We start from the raw sequence: 7410 nt of genomic DNA, 5'->3' as shown, positions 1-7410 counted from the left end.
ACTGGAGCTGGGCTGGCTGGTTTGTTTGCCTGTGGGCCGCACGTGCTCAGGGCAAAAACCCTCGCATTAGGAGCAACCTGGAAAATGCATAGAAAAAGTTAACAGGAATTTTGGCGTGACGTTAACGTAAAAAGACTGAGTGAATGAGCACCAAATTCTGAAATCTCATGCACCTCATTTACCTTTAGGCGCGAGACACTAGACACATGGGCAACTGCTGCACGCGATTCGGATGCATCGTTACGATTGATCGTTAGGACCGGTTTTGGCGTCGATCGCTGGTCGGAGGAGGCTCACGACATGCGACTGGCAAGCCAGATGCAATCGTGCCATTGTTGCGGTCATCGTGAGGCCACAGCTAATGAGAGCCCGCTGAGCCCACAACCGGCTTGCGTTGCTCGAGTCGGCTCGGGTGGTGGGAACTTTAGGCTTAGAATCCTGGCGGATATTTGATCACAGCTATCTGTGCAACTGCAACTACTTTTCACCACACTATCATCCCCTTTCTCGCATGTGGAACTTTATTTCAGCTATAACTGCTGTTTGAGCAATCGGTGACCAAGACATCTGATAGCCTGTTTTGATGCTTTCGCGCAGGTATCGCCATCTCTTGGCCGCTCGGCGCGCCGCGGCGACCGGTGAGACCGGCGAACCTCTGTGGCCGGTCAGCGTAGGCTTGCATCGCGGCAGATATCTGATCGCCACTTTTAAAATAAGCCCTGAACAGTCCCCAGCACATTTTTTTCCCTGGAACTTCTTTTTAGCGATCAGATTGATTCAGAAGAGCAGCGACAAGCGGTTGCTACTGTGGTCTGCACCGGTTCGAGCCGCTGAGTGTGCCGAGCTGGCAGGCACGGCCGGCAGGCACGGCCGGCGTGTGCGCGGTCTGTTTTCGAAGGCAGAAAACGCTTCACGATTGCCTGCTTTATCCATTTCTTGCGAATGACGCGCGGAATCTACAAATTCAGCTCAGCGATCGTCGTAGTTGACCATGGAGCAAAAACTGTGGGCGGAGCAACGCCGACGGTGCATCGCACGCACACATCGGGTTATTTGTCTCGAATTCACGCGTACGACTAGTCGTGGCGACCGTCGTAACGATCAGTCGCATGCGATTTGCATGCACCATAAGTCCATGTGTCTAGCGCTTTATAACAGAAATAACCCTTACGAACTGTTTCCATACTATCGAGGCAAGTGCAGTAAAGAAATATTGCTAATAAATATTCCTCACACGAAGTACAAGGAAAAGTGCTTTCTCCTGTGCAGGGTGTCTACAAATCAATTTTTGTTCCCACTGAGTGTTTGTCGGGTACGATTATATAGCAAAAAGATAAAGCATTCACCTCCTGCACTCTCTTCAAAAAGCCAGCCGTGTCAGGCAGAGCTCTTAGTTCTTCGAACTTCCGCTTTCTTGGCACTGTTGGTTCCGGGTCACATTTGTGCCGGGTGTAGGAGAAGTCCTTGGATTACACAAGGTCAACCTGGAAAGATTGACCTTGTGTAACAGTTTCTTAATGGAACAGTTTCTTAACAAGCGAGCAAGGACCTTCTGAGGTGGCTGTGATTGGGATAACCCAGACCATTTGGGTACAGGCCGCGTGCCTACAATGGCAGACTTCGTTGGTAGTCATTGATCTTTTCGTACACAGGAGGAAATTAGTTTTATCCGTGAGCCTTTGAATCGTTTTGTGTGCGTGTGCACTTGCTTTCTTTAGGCAGCTGCCACTCAGAAAGATATCTGCTGGGGTAGCTACTTTCTTTTCTGGCTGAACATGGAATAGAAAAACCGAAAGGCACGCCTCTTTTGTCGTAATAATGGGAAAGGAGGGAGACAAGTAAAGAATCTGCGATAGGTGTGCCCCAAATTCTCTACCCCAAATTCTCTACCCCAAATTCTCTACCATGAACGGATACATCTACCCTGATTCCAGACCATCTACCCAGATTGAATGATGTCGAGGAATGGCTAGCCGCAGCCAAACTTTTGTCGAGAACTCGTACCTTTGTTCAAAATGTCCTGTCGCCTCAGCTTCGGCAGTCATCCGTCAATGGCTCATGATTTTTTTGTGGGTGTTCAGAGTTAGCAATCTACCACATGCAGGGGAGGACAGTTTGATCCTGTGTTTTCGAAGGAGTCCGAATTGAGCCTTTGAGATTTTCTGTATTGATTTTGTCTTTGGCATCTGAGTGCCTTTTTAAAGGACTCAAAATTACTTGATTGAATTGAGGATTATTTACGACCATCTGCTGTCGTCCAGCATTAAAACAGTGTCTCGTAGACCACAAGGATATATGCTCAGGCCTCTCTTAGTTATTATATTATAATGATGGTGAAGCCTTCACTGGAACACTTGTAAACATGCATTGGTATGCGGATGATGGTGTGTTCTACAACTGTTTCTACTTCCCAGACGAGTCAGCAGTTACATATGTATTCTTGCTATTTTGCAATTTGAGTGACACATGGCAAATACCCATACCTTACAACGACACCGTAGCTATGACGTTCTTGAATAAGAAGTTTCTCAGTTTCAGTTATAACCATAACTCATGTAAACTTGGAGAGCATAAAGTAAATTTGACAAAAGACTGCAAGCGATCTGAATACAAGACTTCAGTGAGACCTATGCTTGAGTACGTCTCGGTAATTTGGTCACATCATCTTGAGCAAGATTGAAATAGATTAGCATCTGTACAAAAAAATGGTACACAGTGCATATTATTCGTTATGATAGAGACTTCCTTATGTCCGCATGCTCATTGTTGTCACTTGATTCACTAGAACACCACCGTACGTGAGAGTGCAACCTTGTTGCACAAGCTTGTACACAAACGACCTGCGTTCAAGCCCTTTTATCTTCTACTGACACACCAGTGCACACACTGCATAGCTCAGATGCTGTAAACATTGTACCCCTCGTTATCGCTTAGATTGCTTCAGTTTTTTTCCATGCACGGTGGAACTGGAACAAACTTGACTCTGCTTTGAATAGATTAAGCACTGATGAAGTTAGGATGTGTTAGTTACACAATTGTGTGCACTGTTTGCTTTTGAATTTCTGTACCCACTCCTGCAATGTTTTGGCCATGAGACAGCAGTATTTGTAGATAGTCTTATTACTCATACACTCACTCGCATTTATTTGTTTCTTTTCTTCTTTGTTACACATATTATGCTGGTTGTCTGAATGTCCATGTCAGCTTAATCTCTACTGTTATCTCTGCTTGCGTTATTCATGACCATTCTGGAGATAATTAATAAATGCACTGTTTAACCCACCCTGGCCCCACCTAAACTTTCATGTTTCCATAACCTCATCGCATGAGCACTCTGCTTAGGCTGACGACCGACCTAGCAAGAAAACCATAGCCACATTTCCTCAGCACAGCTCCAGCGGGCACACTGGAAGGGGAAGCCGTCCCTCCAGTCAGTGCAAGTGGGCAGAGTGTGACACATCTTCATGGTTGAGCTGCACTGTACACTCGCGTGCGATTTGAAGGTTATTGCACGAGCTTTGGCCGATGAAGACAACGCCTCCGCCTTACAATTCTCGGCGCGCCTTGGACGCGTTTATGCACTCCTCGGTGGCTGTTCCTTCAAGCAGTCATCACTCCCGCGGCCAGTGAACCACCCTTTCCTCTTTGTGGTGATTTGGTGTGGTTGAAATCACGTGTGGGCTTTCTTCTTGGTTAGCAAGAGCAGCGATAGCACCCATTGTTATAAATGCCCACTATTTCCTGACAATGTGCTTGGGTGCACCTTTTCGAAAACTGCTATAAGGTACAACAACAGGGATGTCGTTGCTGCGTGCGCGATAAAGGTGGAAGGGGTTACTTATTTTGCCGCACCCGCCACGGTGGCTCAGTGGCTAAGGCGGTGCCCAAGCTGTGCTGCTGCTGAAGGAGTGCTGCTGCTGAAGCAGCTTCTGTACTTGTGTGTGTGCGTGTGTGACCCCTTTTACAAGTGTGCTGTGTCCTTTGTAGATTCATGTGTTGTCTATATCTGTAGTGTTTCTCTGTAATGTTAATTTTCCCAGTGTGTAACCCTTTTTTTTTTCTCTCTTCTTTGTTTTATATTTACCCTTATTCCCGTTTTTCCTTTTTTTCTCTTTTGTGTTTTATATTTACCCTTGCGCGAGTTACATGCATTGTAATGTCAACCTTCTCCCCCTATCCTCCTATTCCTATGTATTCTTTTCTCCCTATCCTCCCCCTCCCCCCCTACACCAGCAGGCGTTCCGGTGTCCGCCCCCTAGGCGAGACAAACTACGCCTGTTGGTGGCTTTTCCTTTTCCTAAGTACAATAAATACATACATACATACATACGAGATTTCAGCCACGTTAAAGATCCCCAGGTGGTTAAAATTACTCTAGAGACCTACACTATGACCCGCTTCATCGCCTGCGTTGCATCGGCGTGTTAAACCCCACAATCAATCAAATAAATTAGTCATTTTGCCGTGGGAGTGATGGCCGCTTGAATAAACAGTGCCCGAGGGAGGGAAGAATGCGCCAACGAGGAACCAGGCGTAGCAAAACAAGTTGCGCGGGGGCGTTATCGTCGTGGTAGATCGACGCTCGCGCGATTACCTTCAAATTGCACACGACTGTACACTGCGAATGATGCTTACCCTGCCATGCATGTGCATCTTGCATCCTGAATGTCCCCTTCCTCGGTTGCCAGCACCCAGCATTCATACACAGGGCCTGACTTCTGTGAAGGGCCAACGTAGCCATTCAGGATGCACAGGCCAGGCCATGGTTTCACCGTCCGCAGGTTGTGCACCTTGCCTGCACAAAAATTTTGTTTGCATAAGAGAAACAAAAACCATGTACAGATTTTGGGTGCGTGCAGATCAGAGGTCGGCGAACTCACTCATGAGTCCACTCACTCAGACTCATTTGGACTCAAACTCACGCGTGAGTTTGAGTTTGAGTGAGCGCGAGGCTAGTGTGGCATGGTGAGTTTGAGCTTGTGTGAGTTTGAGCCGAGTGATCACGACTGAGTTTGAGTCGGATTGAGTTTGAGTCCATTTTGAGTTCTGAATACATTTTGAGTTTGAGTCCATTTTGAGTTCTGAGTACATTTTGAGTTTGAGTCCATTTTGAGTTTGAGTCCATTTTGAGTTCTGAGTACATTTTGAGTTTGAGTACATTTTGAGTTTGATTGCATATTTAGTTTTGAGTACATTTTGAGTTCTGAGTACATAGGAGTTTTAAGTCCATTTGGAGTTTGAGTACATATGAGTAGCCTAGCAGGCAGCTATGGTTGGCTGTTAAGTTTCATGCGTCACTGTGGGCTCGGAATTCAGGTTACCTGCGGGTATGGCACCAATCGCGATCTGCATGATCGGTTGGGAGGGAGGTGGTGTCTGATTTTTTTTAGTTTCTTGTTGAATTTCCATGGCCATAAGCACTTGCTGTATACCTAATTTTCGCGGCTGGGCGAGTGAGTGATAATTGACTGGTGAGGTCATAAAAAAGGGTTGTCTTAACTTTTCCTCCTGACGGATCCACTAAGAGCGTGGGAACGGGTGGTGGGAAAGCACACGGCGGCGCTGGCGTGCTGGTTGTTCACCTGCTACTGTTAACGGCTTGATATACTAGGGGTCACAAAGGAAGAGGTGAGAGCCGGGGGGAAAAAGGGGGGCGGGGGCTGTCCTTTCTGCTGTTTCAAATGAATTAGCTGAATGGACTGGGCAGCGCCCCTTAAAGGGGCAGTGACACAAAAATTTAGCATCTTGTTTTTTTCGTTGCGATAAGTAGCTAGTGACCTACTTATAACCTGTAGAAACCTCATTTGCTTCAGCGTGCGACGGTTGTTTAATTAGAGGGATTTTAAATGCGGCCAGTCGCAGTTTCGGTTTCAGCGAGTGCCGCGAAACGATGGATTTTGTGGATTTTGTGTGAACAAAGCTGGCCACGTGACCATCGGAGGGATATCACAGAGCAGAGCCGCCGTAGCACTGTCGAATCCGCATCGACGGCAGTTTCTGCGAATGCCCCCACGTACTGATCTCGTGAGGCGCTTAATTAAAAAGCGACCGTGAATGTGACGCAGGCGCTGCGAGTGCAAATGCTACCGCGGCTAAAGAACGACGCGCGACGCTCGAGGCGGTGGGTGGCAAGACGCGCGCTGGGAGCAGCCGGCCGGTCTGCCTACAGGTCCGCCTACAGATGTGTTCGGCTCAGCACTGCGGCGGATATTCGAGTGCCGCTCTCGTAAGCGGTGCAGATGACAATTTTTAATGCAACCCGCCATCGCATCATTAACTCCTTTCTCATTTAAGCCACTATGGTCGGGACTTGGGGACAATTTCGTGCAGCGGTAACAAGCTATCACTCGAGCTACCTGCGCCGGCCTGGGCCACTTCGCGGCCGTGGCCGCCGCCTGCACAGCGACCGTGCGGCTAGCTCAGTGGGCTTTTCGTGCCTCCGGCGCGTTTTCGCATCCAATGGAAATAAACAGTAATAGAAACAGGGTGCCTGGAATCGCTGTAGAACTTTGGTCGCGGCCAGCTGCCCGATTAGCTGACGAAATCACGGCGCCGCCGCCGCCAACGATCGGGTCGTTCGTTCTCGAGAGCAGAAGCTCCGCCCTCCGGCCCTCCGATTGGAGCGGCCAGCTGGGTGAGCCCGCGTAAAACGCCGGTAGTGCGGAAGCGGCAAACACAAACTCGTGACGTGTTTGGATGTTGTTTATTTACAATTGCGCGTGGTCCTCTGCTGGCTGCTCGGTTGCGTTTCGCACACTTCAAAATTGATTTTAAATATGTTCTAGGCTGTATTCGCCGCTGATATTTTGCAGATGATGTATATGTGTTCCCACCAATCTGTCTCCGACGTTATCTCGCCTTCAAAATTTTGTGTCAGTGCCCCTTTAAGACAGAATAAGGACCACATTAGATTGGGTGAAAAGTGAAACTGATGAGGCTAATGCGTGTAAGGTATAAAATGAAAGGTCCGGATATACGGAATCAAGCGGGGTAAATAAAAAAAATGCTTCCTGATTGTAGTCATCAGGCAGTCATAATGAGTCATAGATTGGGTTAAAATTCAAAATGACGCTGCGAGAGCATCTGGGGAATCAAATTCAAGGTCTCGATGTGGGGAATCATTCGGGACAAAAAATGAGTTATGGATATATCATGACGTAGTCATGGTAAGTCACAGATTCGGTTAAAATTCATGTTCATGATGCTAGGGCGTGTGGCGTATCAAATTAAAGGTCTCAATAAGGGTAATCACGTGCTTCCTGATTATTATCATGACATAGTCTAAATGGGTCATAAATTAGGTTAAAATTCACAATGATGGCACTGGGTGTCCGGAGTATCAAATTAAAGGTTCCGATAAGGGAAATCACATGGGAAAAAATATGGTAGGGCTATATCATGAGATAGTCA

Source organism: Haemaphysalis longicornis, unplaced genomic scaffold (assembly GCF_048455015.1).
Source record: "Haemaphysalis longicornis isolate Haplotype H1 unplaced genomic scaffold, Haemaphysalis longicornis Haplotype H1 scaffold_1, whole genome shotgun sequence".
Classification (NCBI taxonomy): domain Eukaryota; kingdom Metazoa; phylum Arthropoda; class Arachnida; order Ixodida; family Ixodidae; genus Haemaphysalis; species Haemaphysalis longicornis.
Note: the sequence above shows the minus strand (reverse complement) of the source record.